Below are 27,883 nucleotides of genomic sequence, written 5' to 3'. Positions count from 1 at the left end.
CATGTGAATGTTTCCTATTGTGTTTTTTAGATTTTTGCAATGTTTCTTGTTCTTTGAATGATGGGATTTAACATTCATACTCAAACACATGCATGGAATCTTTCAATATCCTCACATGCGGCTTTCTTTAGAAATCTTCCTCGAATATCTTCAGACTGCATCCAGTTCTATCAAAGGAGCAGCCTGTTTCAACATACTGTTGAATGTAGACTCTTTCTGCTCCATATTAGACACTTCGTCCTTTTCTCTTTCTCTCTTTTCGAATAAACTATTAAAAGCCATTTGGATGTTCCTAACATCTAATGTCCATCCTTTAGGTGAACTGATTACTGCAACAAAATCTTCAAGAATAGGAATGCCTTCAATGAGAAATCGCTGAGGATGCCTTTTGTTATCTTCTTAATCATGATAACATTTGAATCCTCAACATCAAACTTGAAAAGATCAAATACAGTTGACTCAGGGCAACAAAGCATGTTGGGAAATCTAATATCAGAATCAATTGTTGGATGCAACTCTCTCCAAGATGACATAGAATGCAACTGTCCATGGTCGTGCAGCTCATCTAAAAATAGCTGAAGAGCTTCCCTCTTTATATGCTGCGACTTCCTTTCTTAAACTTCTTTTCTTCCTTTTTCCCCCTAAAGCCCAGATACATTTTCCAAAACATCAGTGTAGCTTCTTTATCCATGTTTTGTAGCTCCTCATCTTCTGCAAAGGCAGGGCCATCTATTGGGCTTCAGATCAAGAAGTGGGGCAGCTAGCATTAGCCGTGTCGAGCATATTTTTGGAAAACCTTCCTACTTCTCTTTTTCAACTGCTTTGCTTGTTCCTTTTTTTTTTTTAAAGAAAGATCACAACATTTTCATAAATTAGAAGATGATCTCACTCCTATATTGCATCGCATACTTCTGTCTCTTTGAACATTTATTCAGCTTGTTTTTCTATCTAGTAGCTGAAGTCCTCTTTTTGTAGTTTTCAAGAAACTGTTGAAAGGATTCCGTGGCTTCCTTATATTTTGATTTTGCTTCTTCTTTTTCTTCTTTCTCTGTCTTGTTATGTTTAAAATTCTCTGGAAACTGTATCTGAATTTATAATTAGTTGTTAAATACTTAAAAATGGAACAGAGAAAGAAAAAGCACGAGCCACATGTCATGAATCATTCACTTCACAACCTCCTCCCAGAGCCGACTGTGCCAGCCCTAAGTCAGACCTCTGACACTGGCCCTCTCCCAGCCCCTTGCCCAACCAGTTGTGACAGCCCCCTCCTCTGTTTGGGATTCCAAGACAAGAAACCCTCCTTCCTTCCCTTAATTCAATGTATGCTCCTCCATTTAATGTCCCTTTCCTGAGCCTCTCTGAGTTGGAGGACTCTGACTTGAGACCAGAAAAGAGGGGGATCTTCTGGACACCAGGAGCCTCCACATGATCTTGACAATGGCTGCACAGCATCAGTACAGTATCTCCTAGCATGGCAGAGAAGATCTACTCATTGCCTCAGAGAGAAATGGATCCAATGAGTCAAGACCTTTTGTTTTAAAATCCAAAAGGGTTGTTTTGCTACAAAAGGAGTATCGATTAATATTAAATGTCCACACTCTTGTCTTTATAGTCATTAAAGGCTTTCTTGATTTCTTTTTCCCCCCTAAGGTTTGCCAAAGTCCTATATCAGTGATCACTACTAACAATTTTCATTGCTTGCACCCAGATGGCATTAGATGGTACTCTTTTTTTCTTTTAACAAGTTAAGGATATTAATAAGAATAATAATTCTAATATTTAACATTCATGTGGTTATTACATACTGCCTATGTGATAGATGCTGTGTTAAAAGCTTTGCAATTATTATTTCATTTGATCCTCAAGAATCTTAATAATTAAGTGTTATTATTTCCTCTTTACAAATGAGGAAACTGATCAAACAAAGTTGAATTGACTTTTACAGGGTCACACAGAGAGTATGTAGTGTCTGACACTGGTTTTGAACTCAGGTCTTCCTGACTTCAGGATCATGTTCTATCTGAAATAATAGAACCAAAGTAATTCCTTCAATTTAGAACTTGAGCTAAAATATTGTTGTAAACATTCATCTAAATTATTTCATTGAAAAATAGTTCACTTAGATTTTTTTCAAAAAAACTCTGTATTTATTTTATATATCTCCTGTGTTTACTTATTGGTGGAAATATTGTGTCTTCCTAAATATGAGTTCCTTTAATGTAAGGACTGACTTCTTTTTGAGTGTACATCCTAAAACTTTGTAGTATAGTGCCTAGCAGCCACATAGTAGGGATTTAATAATTGCTTGTTCTATAATAGTTTGAAAAAATATCAAACCTATAATTATAATTTTATGAAGTGACATAAAATCAAATATGTAATAGTTGATGACGTTGCATTTATAAGATGTTTGTGGTATTAAAAGCCAGGGATATCCTTTGAGCATCTACTAGCAATTTGAAAAAGAGAAAAATCACCTGTTCAAAGCCTATGACTACTTAGCTTTCAGGACATTGCATCTTTGAAATGAGTTCACTTGGTTTTATGGTATGACTGTTTAAAATAGGTGCTTTGAATGTTTGCTTCTTATATGCAATAGCATGTCATTGGAACTTATGGCATCTTAAGCTATTTTTAGATAGCTCAATAATTTTGCCTTAAATTTCCCTTTTTCCTATCAAAAATGAATATATTTCTGTCTACATGACAGGTGCTTTATGAAGTCTGTTGAATTGAAAACCATTCCTGATTTTATATTCCACAATTTATTGAAGTTCAATGGAATGAGATTATATTTTCTTTTTAAAAATCAATACCTAATTTAATTTGGACTATATTGTTATGTGCCAGAAGTATTGAACATATTCTAATCTGAATGCTTAACGACCCACATATTTATTATCAGTCAATTTATATTTCCAAACACTAAAAATGGTCTATTATACACTTTACACCGTATATCCCATAAGCATCTCAAAATCAACATACCCAAGTAGGATTTATTATCTTTCTCCAAAATCCACTCCTCTTCCAGCTTGGATGCTACCATCTTTCCAGTCTCCTTATGTCACAATATTGCAATTAACTTATTGTTCTTTTGTCAATACTCAGGCTCCTTTTGTCTTTTTTGCAGCTTTTCACGTTGATGATCACACTCCTATACCTAATAGTTTATTCTCACTAGCTTTTCATGATATTAATCTCATAATACCCCTTGACAACTTTTGTTCATTCTCCTTTGCTGTATCATATTTTCATCCAAGTCATTCTAAAAACCAGAAGTGCTGGTAAATATTTAACAGAGTCCCCTCCCCACTCCAATATATATATGAAATACTTTTAAGATTAATTTACATTATTAACATTATCTTAATAACTTTCTTAAGTTTAGGCAATCAAAAAATAAATCAAGCCCCAAGTTGTAGAATTTATTGATTTCTGACATTTAAAGCTGAACATTTTGAAATCAGCTCATGAATTGCCTTCAGCAAATCACTGCCACTAAATATTAGTGCCCACTAAGTCTTTATCCTGGACCCTCTTCTCTTCACTCTACACTATTTTACTTAGTGATTTCGTCAGATCCTCTAAGTCAATGATTATTTATGGGCAGATAATTCTCACATCTACTTATTCAGTCTTAAATTCTCTGATGACTTCTGTTTTCTTATCTCCAACTGATAGATATTTCAAACAATGTCCATAGACATCCAAAACTGAGTTATATTTTCCCCAAAATCTGTCTTCTTCCTAGCTTTTCTAATACCATCAAGGCAATAACCATCTCCCCACTTGCCCAGATTTTGAAACAGGTGTAATCTTCAATTCATCACTCTCAACTCCATTCCTATATTCAATCGGTGGCCAAGCCCTATCCATTCTACCTTCATGTCATCTCCCCTCAATGCCTTCTTCTTCCATCTGACACTATAACCACCTTGGTCTCTGCCTTCATAACATCATACCTAGACTATTAAAAAAGTCTACTGGTTGGTCTCCATTCTTAGTCGCATCTTCTACTGAGGTATCAAAGTGATCTTTCTAAAGCACAAGTTGAATCATGTCACCTCCAGTTATCTCCAGTGGTTCCTTTTTACCTTCCATATCAAATATACAATCTTCTGTGTGTCTTTTAAAACTCAATGGCTTGGTCTCTTCCTACCCTCTGCCTTGCACTTTGTCTGAGACCCAAATAGTCACCACAATAACTCCCTTTGTGGCTATCTCCATGTCATATCAAGCTCTCATTCCAGAACCTTCATCTCTGATTAACCTCCACCTTGTTTTGCACAGAAGTTCAACATGCCACTGCTTGAAATAGCCATCTCCATGATATACTGTCACATTCAAACCCTAACTCCTTTTAATTCTTACCGCTCAGGAAAAAATAATGACTAGATCAAAACTATCAGTCTTCAAAAAGATTGTCAACTTTAATTATGACACCATTGAGGATTTTCTCTGACTTCTCTCTTCAAACACTGATCCTTAGCCATCATTTCTTGAGTGTGATGCCTTACTTCCCCTATTATAATTTCCTTGAGAGAGGGGCTATTTTGCTACCATTAAACACATCACCTAACATATAGCAAGCACTTCTAAAGGCTCATTTGTTTATTCATTCATTCACTCATTCCTTTCATTCATTCACACATTACTTAGTTGAATAATATGCCAACCTTTCCTTAAATTGGAGTTTCCCATTACTATTTCTCTCTGTTACAAGAACCAAACTGCACTCCATCATACATCATCTTTCTGTAGAATATTTCACAAAAGATTTCATAGTCTAACCAATTGTTGCCTTTGATAATTTCCTCCCTATTCTTTAGATGAAGCCAATATCAAATATTACTGAATCAGATGTTTCCTAAAATCTTTTGAACAAATGAAGGAAAAGATATTTTATTACTCAGCACTTTCTTAACTGCTGAGACTCCAAATAGAAATGATCACAATAATCCCTGCCCATAACTGGATGTGTACAGGCAACCAGATGGCATCCTGGTAAGAGTTCTGGGCCTGGAGTCAGGGAAACATAATTTAAAATCTGACCTCAGGCACTCACTAGCTGTGTGACTCTGGGCAAGTCACTTAACCTCTGTTTGTCTCAATTTCCTCAGCCATAAAATGGGAATAAAAAAAGAGCCTCCTTCCTAAGACTGTGGTGAGGATCAAATGAGATGATAATTGTAAAGCACTTAGCACAGTTGGCTGGCATATAGTAAGCACTATATAAATGCTTAGATATTATTGTTAGGAGGAGACAACATAAAGTGGGCAGTGGTAGTTTGACTTTATGCTTATATTCCAAGTCAAAATAGAAAAGCTGAGAATGTGGTGTACAGGCTAAAGCATGGAGTGAAGCTAACCTGTGATGAAGTGCTTTGAATTTCAGGCTAGAAATGATTCTTTCACACTAATCAAGACCCAAGATCACAAGTTTTAACCTGAAGTAAAAAGGTGGAGATGGTGGCCAGAGCAAAGGAGCATGATGGCAGTATGGAGGTGGCTGTGGCTGGGTTCCAGCTACATGTGATGTTCATGATATGGAAGTTAATTTATATTGGTGAAATTTCTGCATGAAAATATATTTGTTTTCTTTTCCTTTGTTTCCTTTTCTTTAAACAGTTTTTATTTAAAAAAATTTTACCTTTTTTCTTTTTTTTCTTATTTATTTATTTTTCTTTTTTCTTATTTTATTTATTTATTTATTTCCTTTTTTATTTCTTTATTTTTTAATTTTAAACATTATTTTATTTGGTCATTTCCAAACATTATTCACTGGAAACAAAGATCATTTTCTTTTCCTCCCCTCCCCCACTCCCACCACCTTTCCCTCTCCCATAGCCGACGCACGATTCCACTGGTTATCACATGTGTTCTTGACTCAAACCCATTTCCCTGTTGTTGGAATTTGCATTAGGGTGTTCATTTAGAGTTTCTCCTCAGTCATATTCCCTCAACCCCTGTAGTCAAGCAGTTGCTTTTCATTGGTGTTTTTACTCCCACAGTTTATCCTCTGCTTGTGGGTAGTATTTTTTTTTAGATCCCTGCAGATTGTTCAGGGACATTGCATTGATACTAATGGAGAAGTCCATCACCTTCGATTATACCACAATGTATCAGTCTCTGTGTACAATGTTCTCCTGGTTCTGCTCCTCTCGCTCTGCATCACTTCCTGGAAGTTGTTCCAGTTCACATGGAATCCCTCCACTTTATTGTTCCTTTGAGCACAATAGTATTCCATCTCCAACATATATCACAATGTGTTCAGCCATTCCCCAATTGATGGGCATCCCCTCATTTTCCAGTTTTTTGCCACCACAAAGATTGCAGCTATGAATATTCTTGTACAAGTCTTTTTCCTTATTATCTCTTTGGGGTACAAACCCAGCAGTGCTATGGCTGTATCAAAGGGTAGACATTCTTTTATCACCCTTTGGGCATAGTTCCAAATTGCCCTTCAGAATGGCTGGATCAATTCACAACTCCACCAGCAATGAATTAGTGTCCCCACTTTGCCACATCCCCTCCAGCATTCATTACTTTCCATGGCTGTCATGTTAGCCAATCTGCTAGGTGTGAGGTGGTACCTCAGAGTGGTTTTGATTTGCATCTCTCTGATTATAAGAGATGTAGAACACTTTTTCATGTGCTTATTAGTAGTTTTGATTTCTTTGGCTGAGAACTACCTATTCATGTCCCTTGCCCATTTATCAATTGGAGAATGGCTTGATTTCTTGTACAATTGATTTAGCTCTTTGTAAATTTGAGTAATTAAACCTTTGTCAGAGGTTTTTATGAAGATTGCTTCCCAATTTGTTGCTACCCTTCTGATTTTAGTTACATTGGTTTTGTTTGTACAAAAACTTTTTAATTTGATGTATTCCAGATTATTTATTTTGCATTTTGTGACTCTTTCTAATTCTTGCTTGGTTTTGAAGTCTTTCCCTTCCCAAAGGTCTGACATGTATGCTATTCTGTGTTCGCCTAATTTTCTTATAGTTTCCTTCTTTATGTTCAAATCATTCACCCATTTTGAATTTATCTTGGTGTAGTGTGTGAGGTGTTGATCTAAACCTAATCTTTCCCACACCATTTTCCAATTTTCCCAGCAGTTTTTATGAAATAGTGGATTTTTGTCCCAAAAGCTGGGGTCTTTGGGTTTGTCATATACTGTCTTGCTGAGGTCACTTACCCCGAGTCTATTCCATTGATCCTCCTTTCTGTCTCTTAGCCAGTACCAGATTGTTTTGGTGACTGCTGCTTTATAATATAGTCTGAGATCTGGGACTGCTAGGCCCCCTTCCTTTGTATTTTTTTCATTATTTCCCTGGATATCCTTGATCTTTTGTTCTTCCAAATGGATTTTGTTATGGTTTTTTCTAAATCAGTAAAAATTTTTTTGGAAGTTCCATGGGTATGGCATTAAATAGATAGATGAGTTTGGGTAGGATGGTCATTTTTATCTTATTGGCTCATCCCACCCATGAGCAGTTAATGTTTTTCCAATTGTTCAAGTCTAGTTTTAGTTGTGTGGAGAGTGTTTTGTAGTTGTGTTCAACTACTATATTTCCGGTGCTTGTCTCAGGAGATAGATTCCTAAGTATTTTATTTTGTCTAAGGTAATTTTGAATGGGATATCTCTTTCTAGTTCTTGCTGCTGAGCTGTGTTGTAGATATATAGAAATGCTGATGATTTATGTGGGTTTATTTTGTATCCTGCAACTTTGCCAAAGCTGTTGATTATTTCGATTAGCTTTTTGGTTGAGTCTCTAGGATTCTTTAAGTAGACCATCATGTCATCTGCAAAGAGTGATAATTTGGTCTCCTCCTTGCCTATTTTGATGCCTTCAATTTCTTTTTCTTCTCTAATTGCTACTGCTAGTGTTTCTAGAACAATGTCAAATAATAGAGGTGATAATGGGCATCCTTGTTTCACTCCTGATCTTATTGGGAATGCATCTAGTTTATCCCCATTGCAGATGATATTAGCTGAGGGTTTTAGATATATACAGTTTATTATTTTTAGGAACGACCCTTCTATTCCTATGCTTTCTAGTGTTTTTAATAGGAATGGGTGTTGTATTTTATCAAATGCTTTTTCTGCGTCTATTGAGATAATCATGTGGTTCTTGCTAGTTTGCTTGTTGATGTGGTCAATTATGTGGATGGTTTTCCTAATGTTGAACCAGCCCTGCATCCCTGGTATGAATCCTACTTGATCATGGTGAATGATCCTTCTGATCACTTGCTGGAGTCTTTTTGCTAGTATCCTATTTAAGATTTTTGCATCTATATTCATTAGGGAGATTGGCCTATAGTTTTCTTTCTCTGTTTTTGACCTGCCTGGTTTTGGAATCAGTACCATGTTTGTGTCGTAAAAGGAGTTTGGTAGGACTCCCTCTTTGCTTATTATGTCAAATAGTTTGTGTAGTATTGGGATTAACTGTTCTCTGAATGTTTGATAGAATTCACTGGTGAGTCCATCAGGCCTTGGGGATTTTTTCTTAGGAAGTTCTGTGATGGCCTGTTGGATTTCTTTTTCTGATATGGGATTATTTAAGAAAACTATTTCTTCTTCTGTTAGTCTAGGCAGTTTGTATTTTTGTATATATTCATCCATATCTCCTTGGTTGGTATATTTATTGCCATATAGTTGGGTAAAGCAATTTCTAATGATTGCCTTAATTTCCTCTTCATTGGAGGTGAGATCCCTCTTTTTCATCCTTGATGCTGTTTTTTTTTATTAGATTTACCAGTACTTTGTCTATTTTGCCTGTTTTTTCTCAGCCCAACAGCCCAGGTGTTCGTCTCTGCCCTATTATTCAGCATGTGGTCCTCCCCCTCTGTTTAGCTCCACCCAGGTGCTCAGCGCAACTGCCCCGAGTTCAGCTCTGTGGGCCCCCTCAGAGCAGGAATCTCCCGTGAAACCGCCCTGAGACGCTGTTTCCTGGCAGTCCCCAGATCCCAAGGACCCTGGTGTGCCCCCCCAGACAGAGACGTTCCCCACTCTTGCTGTCCCAGTGAGAGCTCTGATAGCTCACTCTGGTTTGGTAGGGGAGGTGGGGGGGGAGGGGCGGCTCAGTTCCCCTTTCTGTGTAAGCTTTTCCTCCTTCTTATAGTGTGGAAATGTTCAAATCCCCCGTACCTTCACCTCTTTGGGGTACTGGAGAGTCCCTCCATTCCTCCAAAGGTGATTTTTATGCTCCTTTGATGTAGTCTATTTCGTTTGGTGCCGGGGAGAGGAAGCGAGTTGCATCTAGATTGCAGCCATGTTTACCCGGAAGTCCTGCCTTCCTATTTCTAATGCCCAATTCAGGAAGGTGCTTCTATGAACAATAAATCCATGTATATTAGGCAGGATTAAACACTTATGAAATCATAGACAGTCCCTATCAATACAGAATATAACTTGTCAGAATCCTCGTGGATGATCCTCAGGAAAAACTGCCCTCAAGAAGCAGTCACATAGTGGCCAGAGCTTCTGGTGATGAGTCTCTCCACACTTCGATACTCTGGTCCTCTGATGACATCCACATACTCTACTGCTTAGCCTGTACTTAGAGCCTTTGCTTGCTTGATCTGACTGAGCCTTTGCTCCACTGGCAGTCATTGAAAATGCTCTTCTACGTCAAGATGAAGCTCCGGGGAGAGAAGACTGAAACGTAATGTTACTGCGCAGAGATGGGTTAAAGTCACCGCTCAGATCTTGTACTGTGATTTTATAGAATGAATAACAGATTTTTGATCCTATTAAGGTCACCATTTGCTGATCACAGGATGTGGGTGAAAGTGGAGCCACCTCCAGAAATGGAGATTTATTCTAATGAGAGCATCCAATTTCATTGAATCAGGCGATGAAGTTCCCTGACATCAGACACGGGGGATAATGAAATTTCAAAATGAATACTTTCATTTACATTTTATAGCCAAGTTAACTAATATGTTCAAGTCAAAAGGTCAAACCGTTATAGCAAATCAGACGTCAATAAGCAATTTAAAAATCACTTTGGAAGTGGAGAATTCCAGGTGCTAAACTGCACTTCTAGCTGGACAGCCAGGGCAATGAAGACCCAACAACCAATAAGTCTATTAAAGGGTAAAGAGAACTAAACCTAAAAGAGCAATCCCCTCGACTCCCTTTAGTTCCCATCACAAGCTCCCCTTTCTTATTGCACTTGGCAAATGTTTTGTAACACACTGAAGATTTGTGGCAGCAGAGCACGAGATGAGTCTATCGGTGCCATTTCCCCAATAGCATGTGCTCACGTCATGTATCTGCGTAACCTATGGGTAATTCTCGCACTATCTCAAGCCTTTTCTTCACTCCATCTCTTGCGGTGATCTGTGATCAGTGATGCTGATGTGTTAGAATTCTTTTGGGGCACCATGACGTGCATTCATAAAAGAGAGCAAACTTGATCGATAATGTATGTGTTCTGAACACTACATTGACTGGCCCTTCCTCAGATCTCCCTTTACAGAGGCACAACAATATTGAAATGGGGACAATTAAGAATGCTACAGGAGCCTCTCAGGGTTCAGGTGAAAGGAAGAGCCAATGAATGAGGTGAAGGTCCTTGCGACCTTACTGACCTAAGCAGCCTCCACTCTGATGAGTCAGAGGTTATCCACAGCAAGGCGAGATCCCCCACCTTTAGCAAAGATGGTAACTTTCTCAGGGTCAGTCAGTAATGAGCACATTTAGGTTTTCTTGGGTATGTTGGTAACACATAAATCTCCCTTTTCAAAAGTCTGTCCATTGTGCACTCTCTAAGAAATCTGATTTACAATCTGACGTATGTCATTCTGATCATGAATATATGAAAAACCCTGTAGATTTGGCTTAGAAACCAGTGATTCAGGAGTCAGCCAGAAATCAAAAGGAGGAAATTGAGGGAAATGAAAGGATCAGAATAGCAAGTGGTCCATTGTGAGAATTGGGTGAACCACGTGGTCTCTATCTAGTGGCTCGATTCTGGAACTAGATTGGTTCATTTTCGATTTGATTATGAGTTTAGTCCAAATTCTGCCTTGTGAAAAAGCTTTATCCAATTGGGAGAATTGGGAGAAAATCTTATTGCATTGTTTGAACCTAGCCCTTTGTGTCTGAGAAGCTTGGCCACTGCTACCTGTTGCTTAGAGACCCTTAACCAAGGACCTCTGTTTGGTTCACCAGGAACCTAATCAGATCCAAAGGCTGATGAAAGGATTTTTCTCATAATTATATATCTCAAGCAACTCATATGTCTTCTCTGAAAATTGGCCCTGTCCTGATTAATCAGTTATTGTTTCCATGTTCCTTTGATTGTTTACATAAATTTGTGGGGAGTTGGATATCTCTTTTTCTGAGTTCAAGTAATTACACCTTTTCACTCTCTCCCTTGCAACTTGGAAAGTCTTTCCTCCAATTAGAAATCAGATTACCTACTGTTGTATTCTGTTGAATTATTTTATTTTAATTAACTGGTCTTATTTCATGAACTGTTTTTGATATTTAAAAATCTATATCCCCCTTATATCTAGGGTCCAGCCTAAGTTTAGTTAATTCATCTTTCCCCCCTCCACAACATTGTGGTAAATGCTGGAGATACAAAAGAAAGGAAAACAAATAAACAATCAAAGGGGAAAAAACAGTCCCTGCTCTCAAGTTGCTCATAGTCTAATGGAAGAAACAATGTACAAATAACTATATACAAACAAACATATCCAGGATAAACTGGAAATAATTAACAGAAGATAATAGAAATAAAGAGGACTGAGAAAGATTTCTTGAGGCTATGAGGGCCTAGACTGTGGTGGCAGAGGAGATAAGGTGGACTGAAGGAGAGGTGTTACAAAGGTAGAATAGAGAGCTTGACTACAAATTGGATATTGGAGGTGAGAGTTGGTGAAGAGTTAAAGATGGCATCCAAGTTCAGAATTTAGGGGAATAAGTTTTGGAGAAAAGGAAAGTTCAATTTTGAATAAAGTGAGTTTAAGATGTCTACAGGACATCACATCCTATTTGTCTAATGTCCATTTGAGAGATTGTAGGTCAAAAGAGTGTTTAGGGCTGAAAAACAGATCTAAGAATAATTCTTGGCATAGAGAAGATAATTGAAATATGGTGCTAATTAGATCACCAAGCAAAATAGTATAAAAGAGGTATAATAAATAATATACATATAGACACAAATATACTATAATAATATAGAAGATGGCCCAGTACAAAGATTGGGGGCTACCCACAGTTAGCAGACATGACCTAAATGAAAATTCAGAGAAGGATCTTGAAGAGTATTCTGACATGTGGGAGAATGACCAAGAAAGAGGAGCATCACAAAACCCTAGAGAGAAAGGAATATCAAGAAGAGGGTAGCTGGCAATGTCAGATGTCAGAAAAATCAAGAATAATGAAGTCTAAGAAAAAGCTATTAGATATAACCATTAAGAGATCATTGGTTACTTGGCAAAGAGCAATTTCACTTGAATGATGAGGTTGAAAGTTGGATTGTAGAGAGTTAAAAAGAGAATGAAAGGAAAAGCAGTACAAATATTGATTATAGATAATCTCAAGGAGTTTAGCCAGAAAATAAAGGGGAGATATGGGATACCTAGTACAGTTTAATGGATCAAATGAGTGTTTTTTTTTTTGAGGATGATGGAGACATAATTTTGTTTGTAAAGAGTAGAAAAGCATTCAGTAGTAAGGAAGAGATTGAAGATTAGAAAGTTGATGTGATGGAAAGGATAATCTACTGGAGAAGATGAAATAGAATGAAATAATTTATTCAGACAGAGTTTGCCATGGCAAGGAAAGGGGCCACTGGTTTGGGGAAGACAGTATGAAGAGAATATAGTGGCAGAAGGCAAATAAGTGATATGAAATGATGAAGAGGGGAGAAGAGAGAACTCTAGGTGCATGCTCTGGATTTTTTCAGGGAAAGATAAAATAAGGTGCTCATATGAAAGGGTATGTATGTGGGAGTTATGGAAAGTTTAGGATCAAGATTTGGAATAGACACTGTGGTGAGTAGAATAGTAGGAATGTTGAATTGCATTGCTATTAAATGTTTTTGTTTTTGTCTAATAGGTATTTATGAATCTTTTTATTTATACACTTATTTTTTAGAGTGAGAAATAAATAGCTATCCTATAACTGAGATCTACTATTTTTCATATTGAGTAACCTTTCTAAAAAGTACCTTGGTAATCCCCTTTAGGAGATTCTACACATAAGTCCATCCTAAGCTTATAAGATTTTGGTTAGAATTCTAAAGTGGTGCAATTGTGAATCAGTGAATTAAAGAAAATAATTGCTTCTCCCCTTTAGAGATCAGAATCACACAGAAATGAACTTGAATCCACTTGATTCTAGAACCAAAGTCCCAAAGCAAGACAAGGTCCAAATTTTGCAGCCAGTCAGGTGTAAATGCCTTATTCCCCTGGCATTGATCCTTTCCTCAAAGAAAGGTGGTTACAGAAAGCATTTTCTACTATCACTGAACTCTCAGAAACTCTCAATCTCTCGATTTCATGAGGTAGATGCCAAGAGGAGAACCATCTCTTTTAGGATCGCTTTTTGGTGATTTATTCTCGGGGAAAGAAACACCAAGCAGAATGGACATCTAGAGACTTGAGACACAATCTCAGACTGACCTAGGAAAACACATAGACTCAATGCCATGTGTGTAGCCATCACACCCCTTCCAGTTTGTAACCTTTTCTCTCTCCTCCTCTGCCTCAGAACACCCAAAGGAGAGCCATTACAGTCTCAAAGCACAGGTTGGAAAGCAGAAAAGATTCAGAGAATTTTTTTTCCTTTTAAAGCCTACAAAGTAAATAATTCTTCCTATCCAATTGACAATCATGTTCAACAGGGCAGCTCCCCAACCCAGGTTCCTGAGAACCAAGGAAACAAAAGGGGGCAAAACTATGTCACTCAACATAGCCCAAGTAAATATGCAGCCCCATCATTCAAGCCTTCAAAAATCTGTGGAATCTTTAATCGCATACTCAATTGCCAGCTCAATATGCAGTTCTCTTTATTCAAATTTTGGTGTAAACAAACACACTCACCTATAGGTAGATATGCACGTCTTTTCTTTCCTTACAACTTAGTTATCCCCAACTAAACTTGAGCGATGACTTCAACAGAACCATGACTCCTTGCCACCTCTGAGAAAGGATCTGCCTCTTCTGTGACCGAATCCCCCAGTCTTGCCAAGTGGAACTCCTCTTTCCTTTCGCAGAAGGACTTCTGATTCCATTACTTACAATTCAGGTAAGCTTTTATAAAACCACATGAGCATGAATACAATGTAGAGATGAGTTGGGTACCAAACGCCTGTTATTCCCTTTCCTAAGCAGATTTTCTCTTTGCGTTATCACTGGACAATTACTCGGTGACGCACCTGCTCACCAGCAGCTGCAACTCCCTGGTGTACTGTAGGAGTAATAAAATAGTTCCCAGGACCTTCCATGCTCCACTGTACAACACAACTTCTTCTTTCAGAGAAACTAAGAAAGACAGATACGTTTTACTAATTATTGATTCATTTGGGGTTTTGGGGGGCAGAGAAAGAACAAAATGATGTTTTTCTTAGCCAATTTTTATACCCTGATTTTCCCCTTAATATCTCATTATGAAGCGTGAGTATGTGCTTTGAAGGTTTTTATCCAAAAGGAGGATTCTAAGGCCATATACTTAGATCTGGGCACAGCTAAAATGAAGATTGAAATAGTTCTGTAGCATGAAAGTGTGCACTCTGGTGCCTAAGTCTTCCCTTAAAGCTTGATATCAGACTGAAGTAAGAAACTATTGTCTTCGATGTTCTGTGTCCACTGTACCAACTAATTCAATTTAACTTGAAATATGTGTTGTCTCTCTTCTCTACAAGCACTGAATCAAGAGGATGCAAAGCTAAAATAAACCGTGTTCTTGTCCTGGTATTCTGTGTTCGCGTGTGTGGTTTTATGTGTCTATATCCATGCTGTGAGAAGAGAAGGAGAACTCCTGGGAAGCAGACCAGGAAGGCTGATGTGCTGGTGGTGCCACTTGAAGGTTGATGTCAAGAGGGAGTGCGTCACTGCAATTGGGTCAGGCTGTGTAATCTTAGGAGATGGAATACTCAGTCCAGGAAGAAGGGAAACATGCACAAGTTGGATAGTTTCTCTAGTGTGTGGAGCACCGGGAAGAAAGGGAGAATAATATGGAATTTGGGAAATGTAGGGCGGGAGAAACATAAAAGTTCATAAATGCCAAACTGAGGAGTTTCGTTTTTTTAACCTCAAGGCAATCAGGAACTATTAGACGAAGCAGTGACTTGGCCAGACCTCTGCATTAGGAAGATTGTTTTGGCAATTTTGTGGAAAGATGGATTAGAGAGGAAAGAGATTGTAAACTGAAAGTGTAATTAGGAGACTTGTTTAATAGTCCACATGAGAGGCATTATGGGCCTGAACGAGGGTAGTGACTGCGAGTTGGAAGAGAGGGAAATATTTAAGAGGAGGAGTTATTGTGGAAGCAGAATTGCTAAGACTTGGCAATGGATTGAATATGAGTGGCAAAAGATAGATGCTGAAAATGACTCGTCCATCTAAACCTCACACAAACGTGAGCAGTCATGTTATAAAATTTAAACCGAGATTTCTGCGTCTATTTTGTATGCATGCACTACAAATGCCACAGCTTGACAAAAATCAAGCTTTCTACTCAGGTTTCAGAATGTCCAGTGTATCCAGGAGGAGGCGGCTGACCTTCTCAGGGTCGGGGGCCTTTGGGAGGGCTGTGCTTGAGTCACATCGAACCTCATGGGTGCTAGTTCATGGGAGTTCAACATTTAGTATGAACATTTTTACTTCCCAAATCAACAAATGCTACAAATCAGGACATGATTCATTGTTCTGTTGATTATCTAGATTTAAGAAAGTGAAGGCAAAATATGAATAATGTATATCAAACTTAAAAGTATGTCCTGCCATATATTTTGTAGGGAATCAGTCAAGCTACTAATACATTTCTGTTTCTTGGCTTCTGGATCCCTACCAAAGTCATTGTCTGTTTATGTAGTTTACTGTCAAAGATTCTCCCTCCATCAGAGCATGTCCTGGCCAAGATCTACAGTTCTTCTAAAACACCCTAGCAGCTGTGGAAGCTTTCTAATTTGGGGGAAATATGCCTGTGTATACCAGATGAAATGTTCCATTCCCATTAGGATGTCACTTAAACATTTTCATATAGATTTCGTATTTTGACCTAGTAAAATCTGCAAGCACAAGATTATGTCCTCTCTACCCAAGTGTCCAATTTAATGGATTGTCATATTCATAGATAGTATCAAGAGTTCGCTGGTACTGTGGGTGTCATCAATCACAGTCAGTTACAACACTTAACAATGTTTGCCTTTTCAGTGATAGTTTGAACTCCAGGAAATGAACTTTGAGCGCCTTGGGAATTAAGTTTTTCTTGAAATTTTTACTTTCATAATTTCTCATTGTCTTTATTGTGAGAAAAGATAAATTAGTTCTAATTTTGAAGGAGAAGAGGAAGAGTAGAGAAAGAAACAAACAAATGAAGGAAGAAAGAAAGATAGATGTAGATAGATAGATGTAGATAGATGATAGATAGATAGATAGATAGATAGATAGATAGATAGATAGATAGATAGATAGAGATAGAAGAGAGATAGAGATAGATGATAGATGGATAGATAGAGAGAGATCAAACAGACAGACATATAGATTAGATAGTAGATCTATAGGTAGATAGAGATAGATAGATGGATAGATAGATAGATAGATAGATAGATAGATAGATAGATAGATAGAGTTATTCTTCTGTATCTTTCAAGAGAAAAACTAGCCTAGCCTATGACCTAACAAGTAGGGAGTGACTACAAAAGGGAAAAACAAGGGGCAGCTGGGTCGTTCAGTGGATTGAGAGCCTGGCCTAGAGATGGGAGGTAGCAACCCTGAGCAAGTCACTTAGTCCCCATTGCCCAGCCCTTACCGCTCTTCTGCCTTGGAACACAGTATTGATTCTAAGAAGGAAGGGAAGGGTTTAATAAAGGAGGGGGGGACAAAACAGAGTGGAAATAAGAAAAGATCCTGTTTCTCTCTTTACAGAGACATTTTCCTAATCATTTCTAGCTATGTACATATACCAGAAGCTCATTTAACACTTAGAGATTCTAGGCAGCATGTACTGCTGGCATTTGCTTTTGCTTCAGTTGGTGATGTGATTGTACAAACCAACCCTTTAAGAAGAATGAGTCAGAAGACAGTCAATGGGCTAAATTTACAATCCCCAAATATTTTATCTCTCCCAGTACTTTTCATTGATTTCAACTGAGAATGTTTTTCATCATTCGTTTCAAAGAGGACCAATGTCATCACACAGTGATGTTTTGGCTTGCACATGAGTTGGATGTAAGTGAGGTGGAGTTAAATAAGACTCAGTTTCACTCTCTTCCAAAGTCACAGAATTCCAATTGCAAGACAAAAGTTAGGATGATGCTTGCTTCAGTCACTTTCACAATCATTGGAACACATCCACCCAATCCACCAGGAAAAGTCCTTACGTGCTTAGGGAAGACATCCTAATAAGTACAAGACCTGTCATTTATCCTCAACCTCATATAGCCTGGCTGTTAAGACAATTTTATTGTGGTGTGGCTATTGTGCATGCTAAAGCTTCTTGGAGTCATAAGTGAGAGGCAGGTGACAGGTAGAAACCTAAAGTGGACGAGCAGTTGGGAAAAGAACACAGCAAGCCCTTGCATGAGAGGGAGGTGCTGGTCCTCTCTGTCTATATACCACACCTTATAGGAGGATGTAGCTCTTACACCAGATAATAACGCAAGACAATGGTGTTGTCAAAAATCCTCAATGTACAGTAACGTAATGATGAAATATCACTGAGTTCACATAAGGTGTTAAAATAATAAGGACAATTTATATTCCTATTATATAACCATGATTCATGATACTTTTCTTTTTGTATATGAGTGAATGGATTAATTGGCTCATCATTTGCCCTCATTTTTTTTGGAAACTTTATTTAATTAATCAATTTAGAATATTTTTCCTTGGTTACAAGGTTCATGTTCTTTCCATCCCATCCCCACAACTGCTCCTGTAGGTGACATACAATTCCTCTGGGTTTTACATGTGTCCTTGATCAAGACCTATTTCCTTATTATTGATGTTTGCACTGGGGTGATCATTTAGAGTCTACATCCCTAACCATATCCCTTCGACCCATGTGATCAAGCAGTCGTTTTTCTTCTGTGTTTCTACTCCCACAGTTCTTTCTCTGGATGTGGATACATTCTTTCTCATAAGTACCTCAGAATTGTCCTGTATTGTTGAATTACTACTAATGGAGAAGTCCATTACTTTCAATTGTGCCAGTGTGTCAGTCTCTGTGTACAATGTTTTCCTGGTTCTGCTCCTCTCACTCTGCATCACTTCCTGGAGGTTGTTCCAGTCTCCATGGAATTCCTCTACTTTATTATTCCTTTGAGCACAGTAGTATTCCATCACCAACATATACACAATTTGTTCAGCCATTCCCCAATCAGAGGGTCATGATACTTTTCAAAGCAAACAACAATGGGAAAAATTGCATTCATAATAATAAAATAATGAGATTTGACAAAGAATAATAATAATGGCTAACATGGACATCGTGCTTTAAAATTTGTGAATACTTTACTGTGTAATTTCTTTTGCCTTTACAGTAACCACAGATGCTATTATCTCATGAATATGGAGGATGAAAGAGTAAATGAGTAGACGAGATCACAGCTGAGAAAAAAATAAGGGATCACTCAAAACAAGGAAGATACTTAAGACTGGCAAAAGTGGCATAATGTCTCCATACTGTGGGAACTACATTCATCATATATCATTCTCAAGCCAAGAAGAGGTTGTCAGCACGATCATTCTGTTTTGTTTTAATATTAACCGCTAGAGAGAAAGGAGTTTTTTAAAAGTGATAACTGTGGATTCAGATTTGAAGGTGGGCTGACATATGTGGCAAGCCTCCTACCCCATTTTATTTTTAGTATATTTCTGGTTAATGACTTTTTCTAATGTTCTGTAGTGGACCTTTTTCTGACAGGGAAAGGAAAATCTTTAATGCTTGACACTAATATCTTATAATAATTGAAAAACTAAATATCTCCAAAGATATAAAAGTAGATCATTGTTTCAATTTCTTGAGGTTCTATAAATAGCATATAGGATAAGAGAATACATAGCATCAATGTCTAAAACACCCTGCTTAGCACAATGCCTAGCATATAGTAGAGGCTGAATAAATGCTAGTTGACTGACTTATAAAGAAAATATTTTTCTAATACATTTGGTTAAATCAGATACTTTCAGCTCAGGTAGAGATATGTTGTAATTTACTCCAACATAGCAAAAGTCTGTTTAATTTTTAGCTTTTATATTTAAGGAAAACATTCTCAATATGAATTAATCTTATCTGTATCTAAGCCTAATGCAAGCTTTTAAGTGAGCAATATTCAAAATGTAGTTTCAATGAACAAGTTTAGATTTCAAAAATATTTGCTGTATTTTCAAGATGTTTTAAAAATTTCACCGTATTAATATCCTTAGTCATAAAGGACAATTTTCCACATCAGTTATAATATCATTTTGACAACAAAGATCAATTTTATATTTTGAAACTATTTTTATGCTCATTAGAATTAATTATATTTTCACATTAAAATTTAATCTAAAAATTTCAAACACTAAATTAAGGTAATATACAGCATACAATTCAATCCTGGTACTATATACAGATGATTTGTAATTTGCATTTGCCCTAAAATTAAATATTCTCTTTTGTTTTCATAATAAAGTATTAGTATGTAGCTCAAAAAATGGAGCAATGATTAGTACAAATAATTAATATAGCAGAAATTTCTGCACAAGTTACCTTTTTTACCATTTAATTATATTCTAAATGGTCATAATTCTTGCAAGTTATATTTTTCAAGGTCAGCACTAAATAATCAATGGTTTTTCTACTCCATGTCAGTGGTTTAGATATCATAATTTTGGTATATAGAGGGGAAAACTTATTTGGAGAAGCTGATATTCATAAATTTATAAAACCCATTTAAATTCTTATATTAATATTAATCTAAATCTTAAATAATTTTTAAATTTTCATGGTCTCCTTTTCTCAGGATAAAATTCATAAAAGTTATGAAAATTTTTGCTTGTTTTATCATATTGAAAAATGTTTCACGAATATTTCTTGTGGCATAATGAAAAAGTGATCAGGTTTCTGACCCTCTCTCTCTCTCCCTCTCTCTCTGTCCCTTAGGGAAACACAAACTCAAAACTGCCTGCATTTCAATTTAAAATTTCACTCTACACATTTCAAAACATCATGTTCTAAATTTTGGTAAATTTGTTCTAGAATTAAGATTTTCACTTCATGTTTACAATCAAAGCTATAAATCTCAGAAAAATAAAGCCTGAGAGGAAGAAAACGCGTCCTTGCATCCTTTCGTCTAATTATCTTCAAACTATATGGTAATCAGGCAAGCTACAATGAAGGGAAAAAAAGAGAATTTTTTTTTTTACATTTCCTCAAAGCAATTCCAACAAAATTTCTAATCCCATTTAAGGGAATTTACAGGTTCCCATTTCTTAAACTTGACTCCAACTATGAAATTTACTTGAGGCTCTTTTTCTCTTCTCATTGAACAGGTTTGTAGTAAACTTGAGAAGGAGAGAGGGTTTTTCTTCTCCATTCCCCTCCCTCGCCACATACCCCTTTTGCACTGAGTGAAGTGCTAGAATGGAGAGAATGTCAATAACTGCTCCTAATTAAGCCTAAGCATTTCTAAATAAAAACTTTAAATCTTCCCCAAATGGATCATAACTAAGTTCAAATCTGTTCACCATTTTTATTGGATAAAGGCATAGCGGTAAGACAAGAAGGATTTGTGTACCCCTCCTCCCCCCCAAAAGAGAACAAGGAAGAATATTCCCTCTTTTCTGGGGAGTCACTTCAGATTTTGAGATTCTGTCCCTTCTCTCCACCCTCAGGAACAGTTACAATTGTTTGGGCTTCCTTTCACAGAAAGATCCACTTTTAAAACTGTCTAGACAATGTTTTCTTGCTCTTGGGGATTGCATCTTACTTTAGTTAGAGAAAAATTGAAAAGGAGGAACAGGTCTACCTATGGAGTTTAGTGGAGAGAGGGAGTACTGCCAGAGTGAAAAATGACCTCAGCACAAAAGGGTAAGGATGCCAAGGTGCTTTCCTTTCCCCACCCCACGACTCTAGATGTAGGTGCCAAGGTGATCCTTAGTAGTCTAAAAACGTCATCACTAAAATTTCTCAGAGTCCAGTTATTAAAGAGAATTTTGTTAAACTTAGAACCAATCTTAATCCATGGAATAATCTCACTGAAAAAGATACCTTGAAGGGCCATATTTCCAGGGATCTTGAATTTCCTCATTTTCTTCAGTTTTCTTGCCTTTCTAGCAATATAGCTAACATGAAAATGTGTTTTGCATGATTTCACATGTATAATTGCTAATCTATTTGCTTTTTCAGTGTGGAGGAAAGGGATGGGAGGAAGGGATAGAATTTGGAACTCAAGCTCTAGTTCCAGCCCTAGAAAACCTTTTGAGTTCCAGTCTCACATCACCAATTGCTATCGAACATTTCTTTTTCTTTTTTAAAACATTACCTTCTCTCGTAGAGTCAATACAGTGCGTTGGTTCTAAGCCAGAAGAGTCAGGCTAGGCAATGGGGGTTAAGTGACTTGCCCAGGAAGTCTCTGAAGCCCCATTTAAGCCCACGACATCCCCTCTCTGGGCCTGGCTCTCAATCCACTGAGACATCTAGCTCTCCCCACTAGGAACACCTCCATGTGTACCTCTGAAACTGAATCTAATTCAAGGCTGAACTTCTTACCTTTTCCCCAAAACTTACTTCCCTTGAGAACTTCCCTCTTCTGTCCGAAGTCACCCTCATCCTTTAAGTCAAATAAGTAGACAAATAGGCTCTTTCATCCATTTATCTCACATATTTACTCAATTGTCAACTTCAGTGCTTTTTTTAACCTCCACAATATCCCTCACATCTATCCCTTATACTCACGACACCGCACCAGTTCAGGTCCTCATGAACCATTGCCTGGACTGTTACATTGTCTTCCCAATTGTTCTCTGTCTCTCCCTTCATCTCCACACAGATACCAAAGGGAGCTTTAATGAAGAGCAAATCTGGTCGACTTCAATTCCTCAGAATAAAATAAAGTCATCTGAAGGTTATTAAAAACTCTTCATAACTTATTTCAGCCTAACTTGTTAGACTCTACTCTCCTTCACATGGTAGTCTAGTCAGAGGGGCATTATTATTCCTCAGAGGTGGCATTCCATCTCCCTTCTACCTCTTTGTCTTCACTGTCTCCCATGCCTGGAATATATTCTCTCCTTCCTTTCATTTTCAGAACTCTTAGTGCTTTAGGTCTTTTCTGATACAGAAAATGCTTTATATAAATTGTATCTGTATTTATAGATTTACATATGTGTTCATATATTTGTGTGAATGTTCAGTTACATGTATGTGTGTACATGCATGCATGTAAGTATGTATATATATATACACATCCACATACAAATGTATAGGTAAGTGTTATGCATTCTTGAAGGGAAAAAAACTATCTTCACTGGTTCATGGTAGATACTTAATAAATGTTTGTCAATTGAGAAACAAGAAACATTTTCAATAACCAACAAATACTATTATGTGAGAAAGTGCCCAGGACTTGTAGATCCGGGTCAGTGTCCAGCACCAAGTTTCTTCTTGGATTTGCATAAACCAAGACTGGAGATTGTAGGAGGCACACGATGTAGTTGTTAAGAACTTTACATGCTTTTCAACCCAACAATCCCAATAGTGATTAATTGCTCTGTATAGTTTCTCTTTTCTTATCCTTCTGTTTTTGGATCTTCCCAAACACACAGTCATGAACAACAAAATTGATAGAACAAAATTGATAGAAAAAATGTTCTCAAATTTTCTATTATAGCCACTAAATCCTAGAAAAATATTCATTTCTTGGAGGTTCTTTGAATATATAAAATTATTGAACATAGCTATATTCTTTGAATCAATGTTTACTCCCTTCTGATAGGCTACATGGTTCCTACATTTGTGATAGCATCTCCAAAATCATCACTTGTCAATGCAGACTAGAGCCCCTTCTTTTAAAAACTGCATGAAATATATTTTCCTGTAATTCTACAAATTACCCAGAATTAATTTTTTTATCTTTCAAATACAAAGAAGATTGAGTAATTTAGTGCTAATGTAAATACTTTATTCTTACTGGCATTCTTCATATTTCTAACAATTTTTTTACCTTCATGATTTGTCCCTATTTGGAAGTATGCATTGAATGGTGGATTATTCTTAGGATCTGTGGAAAGTTATCTTTTGTAAAGAATGATTTACTAGTGACCACTTTTTTTTTAGTAGTGATGTGCTTGCTAGATGTGATCTTGCTAATGGTCATTGAAGCAATAATGAGAAAAAATGGCTAGTGCTATTACCTTAATTACATATTAAGAGTTGCTTGGAGTGATAGTTGTTAAAAAGTTATTTGTAATAGAGAAAATCTATCAAGAACTCTTTGACCCTATAATGAAGTAGTATTTTTATCCTGGTTATTCCTAGTGTATCATATAATCCCAGTAAATTAAAAACTCCATGAAGACAGGAAATGCCTTTGTAAATTTTTTATCTTTCATAGTGCTAATGTGATAGGAGAGGATTATTAAATGTTCTTTATATTGGGAAAAAAGAAATTAGTTGTCAAGTTATGAATATGGTGAAGACAGTCCATAGGGTGCTATCCTGTAGGAGTCCAGGTCAGGCTGGCCCTTACCTAAGCTCAAGATGGATCCCCAAGGCAAGGCAGTCTATAGTATTCCTAACCATATCAAGACCAGAGGGAGAACAAAAGTCTCAGCCCAAGGATGAGTCTAGAATTTGAGCCATCAGCAGTCTCACCCAACGATTGAATCAGCAGTGGAAAGTGGCTCTTAGAGCTCTCAGCCCGCAGGTCATCATATCACCTTGGAAGAACTGTAACTTACAAAAACTGAGAAATAAGGCTAAGGGCATCATCAAGGAGGAACTGAAGTTTAAGGGAGGATTCTATCCTCCCTGAGAACAGAGTATACCTTTAAAATAAATGTTAAAGTCAAGAAAAAGACTGGGAAAATGAGCAAACATAAAAAACAATCTCCCCATAGAAAAATTTTATGAAGACAAAAAAAAAGGAAGACACAGAAAGAATCAGTGAAAGCAAAGTAGATACACACAAAACCTCAAAGAACAATATGAATTGGACTCATTTTCTGGAAGAACCCAAAAAGTATTTCAAAAATCATTTAAGACAGAAGAAAAACAAGAAAGAAAAATTAAAGCAATGCAAGATGAAATGGACCAAATGGAAAAACAGGCTCAAAAGCTTATGGAAGGAAATCATTTCCTAAAAATTAGAAATGGCCAATGATAAGCTAATGACTTCATAAGACATCAAGAAACAATAAAAGAAAATCAAAAGAATGAATAAACTGAATGAAAAATGAAAAGGGTACTACCAAGGAAGAGGAAATTAATCAACCACTAATAGATATTTTGCCTAAGTATATGGCAAAAAGTCTGACAATCTAAGTGAAATGGATGAATATTTATGAAAATATAAATTGCCCAGATTAACAAAAGATGGAATAGAATAGTTAAATAATCCCATCTCAGAAAGAGAAATTGAACCAGCTATAAATGAACTCACCAAGAAAAAATCTCCAGGGTCAGAGGTATCACAAGTTAATTCTATCAAACATTTAAAGAACAATTAAACCCAATACTACATAATCTATAGGCAGAGAAAGAATTCTCTCAAATTCTTTTCATGAAACAAATTTGGTACTCTTATATAATCCAGAAAGAGCAAAAACAGAAAGAAAATCATAGACCAATTTTATTAATGCATATGGATGCAAACATTTTAAATAAGATAATAGTAGGAGACTACAGCAATATTTCACAAGGATTATTCACTATGAACAGGTGAGATTTACACCAGAAATTCAGGGCTGGTTTAATATTAGGAAAATTATGAGCATAATCAACCATATCAATAACCAAACTAGCAGACATCACTTGATTATTTCAACAGGTGCAAAAAAAGCCTTTGGCAAAAAACAACACACATTCCTATGAAAAACTCTTCTAGAAAACATAGGAATAAATGTGTCATTCCTTAAAATGATAAGTAGTATCGACCTAAAACCTTCAGTAAGTATGATCTGCAATGGGTGGAGGGAGAAGGGGGTAAGGGAGAAGTCTTCTCAATAAGACAAGGAGTGAAGCAAAGATGCTCATTATTGCTACTATTATTTAATATGGCATTACAAATGATAGCTTTATCAATAAGGAAAGAAAAAGAAATTGAAGAAATTAAAGCCAGCAATGAAGAAACTAAACTATGACTGTTTACAGATGATATGATGGCCTGCCTAGAGTATCCTAGAGAATCAATTAAAAAAGTAGCTGAAATAATAACTTTAGTAAAAGTCTCAGGATACAAAATAAGTCCGCATTAATCATCAGCTTTCCTATATATTTCCTACAAAACAGCAGCAAGAGTTAGAAGGATAAATTCCTTTTAAAATCACTCTAAACTATATAAAATACTTGGGAATCTACTTGCCAGGTCAAACACAGGAATTATATGAAGACAATTACAAAATAGTTTTCACAAAAATAAAGTCAGATCTAATTAATTGGAAAAAATTAATTGTTCATGAGTAGGACAAGCTAACATAATAAAAATGAAAATTCTACCTAAATTAATTTATTTTTCAGTGCCATGCCAATCAAATTATCAAACGAATATTTTATAAAGCTAGAAAAATTAGAACAAAATTCATCTGGAAGAACAAAAGGTAAAGAATATTAAGAGAAGTAATGAAAAATATGTGAAGGAAGGTGGCTTAGCAGTACTAGATCTTAAACTGTACTATAGCACAGTAATCATCAAAACAATCTGGTTCTGGCTAAAACATAGAATGATAGATCAATAAAATAAATAGATATATAATATAAGAGCATAATTGATCTTAGCAACCTAGTGTTCGATAAACTCAAAGATCCCAACTTTTGTAATAAGAATTCACTATTTAACAAAAGCTGCTAGAAAATTGGAAAGCAGTTTATCAGAAGCTAGGTATAGATCAATATCTCACACCTTGTACCAAGATAAGTCAACATAGATATATGATTTAGATGTAAAGAGTGATATCATAGCTAAATTATAGGAACACACAATAGAGTACCTGGCAGATCTTTGGAGAAGGGAAGAATTTATGACTAACAAAAAGAGATAGAAATTATAATATGTAAAATGAATAATTTTGGCTGTATTAAGTTAATAAGCTTTAGTAGAAACAAAACTAATGTGACCAAGATGAGAAGGGAAACATCAAGCTGAAGAAAAATGTATAACAAATTTCACTGATAAAGATCTCATTTTTCAAATTTATAAAGAACTAAATCAAATTTATAAGAATACAATTTCCCAATTAACAAATGGTCAAATGATATGAAAAAGCGATTTTCAGATGAAGAAATCATAACCATCTATAACCATGTGAAAAAATGTTCTAAATCAATCTTGATTTAAGAAATGCAAATTTAAATAATGTTGAGGTACCACCTCATACCTATCATATTGACTGAAAGGACAGTCAAGGAAAGTAACAAACATTGGAGGACATGTGGCAAAATTAGGACATTAATGCATTGTTGGTGGAGTTATGAACTGATCCAACAATTCTGAAGGGCAATTTGGAACTATATAAAACTATGCATACTCTTTGATCAGGTTATTACAACTACTGCATCTGTATCCTGGAGAGATAATAAAAATGGGTAAAGAACCTACTTGAACAAAAATATCCATAGCAGTTCTTTTAGTAGTAGCAAAGGGTTGGCAATTGAGGGGATGTCTTTTAATTGGGGAATGGCTAAATAAATTGTGGTACATGTTGTTGATGGAATACTGTTGTGTTATAAGAAATGATATGCAAGATGATTTCAGGAAAAGCTGGAACGATCTCCAGGAATTGATAGAGAGAGAAATAAGCAGCCCCAGGAGAGCATTGTGCACAGTAACTACAATTCTGTAAGATCTGTGAAAACTTAGCTTCTCTCAGCAATGCAATGATGTAGGACAATTGTGAGTGATTTATGGTGGGGAATGTTGTCTACCTCTAGAGGAAGAGCTGTTGGAACTGTCTTTCACATCAATGTATTTACGGTTTTATTTTGGAGTTTTGGTTATGTATTGGTTTGTTCTTATAACAATGATGACTAATATTGAAGAGTTTTGCATGACAATGAAAATAAAAATAAATTTAAATCAGCAATGTACTAATTGACTGACTACAAATCAATAAAAGATAGAAATGAACCACTTCTGCAAACCAACCTTACCTCCACTTCACCAAAATCAATAGAATCCCCTAAATATTGGCCCCCAAATACAGCAATCATACTGTCTGCTTTATCTGCCAAATGACTTTTGATATACTCAAACCTGTACATGCTGCTTCAGATATATTCTGCAGGTTTCATAGTAAATTGAAAACAAATGACCTTGTTAAGATGACTTCGTACCCTGCTTTAATGACAGAAAGCTGTTGAATTATCCATGGAATGACATGAAGCAGGCAACTTCCATTCAGGAGGGATGTTATGGAGCTGAGCTAGGCACAATGGAGATCAGAGCCAGGAGGAGGAGCTTTAGCCAAACATTTGTATAATATTCCGCATACCTGC

The 27,883-nt window shown here is 36.4% G+C and overlaps 1 pseudogene; it reads right to left on the bottom strand.

Annotated features, from left to right (window-relative positions):
- Nucleotides 1-80: 80 nt before the first annotated feature.
- On the bottom strand, nt 81-14,471 carry LOC100616885 (pre-mRNA-processing factor 40 homolog A-like; annotated as a pseudogene).
- Between the last annotated feature and the right edge of the window lie 13,412 nt (nt 14,472-27,883).

This window comes from Monodelphis domestica, chromosome 3 (assembly GCF_027887165.1).
Source record: "Monodelphis domestica isolate mMonDom1 chromosome 3, mMonDom1.pri, whole genome shotgun sequence".
Taxonomy (NCBI): Eukaryota; Metazoa; Chordata; class Mammalia; order Didelphimorphia; family Didelphidae; genus Monodelphis; species Monodelphis domestica.
Note: the sequence above shows the minus strand (reverse complement) of the source record. Positions and strands in the feature narration are given on the sequence as shown.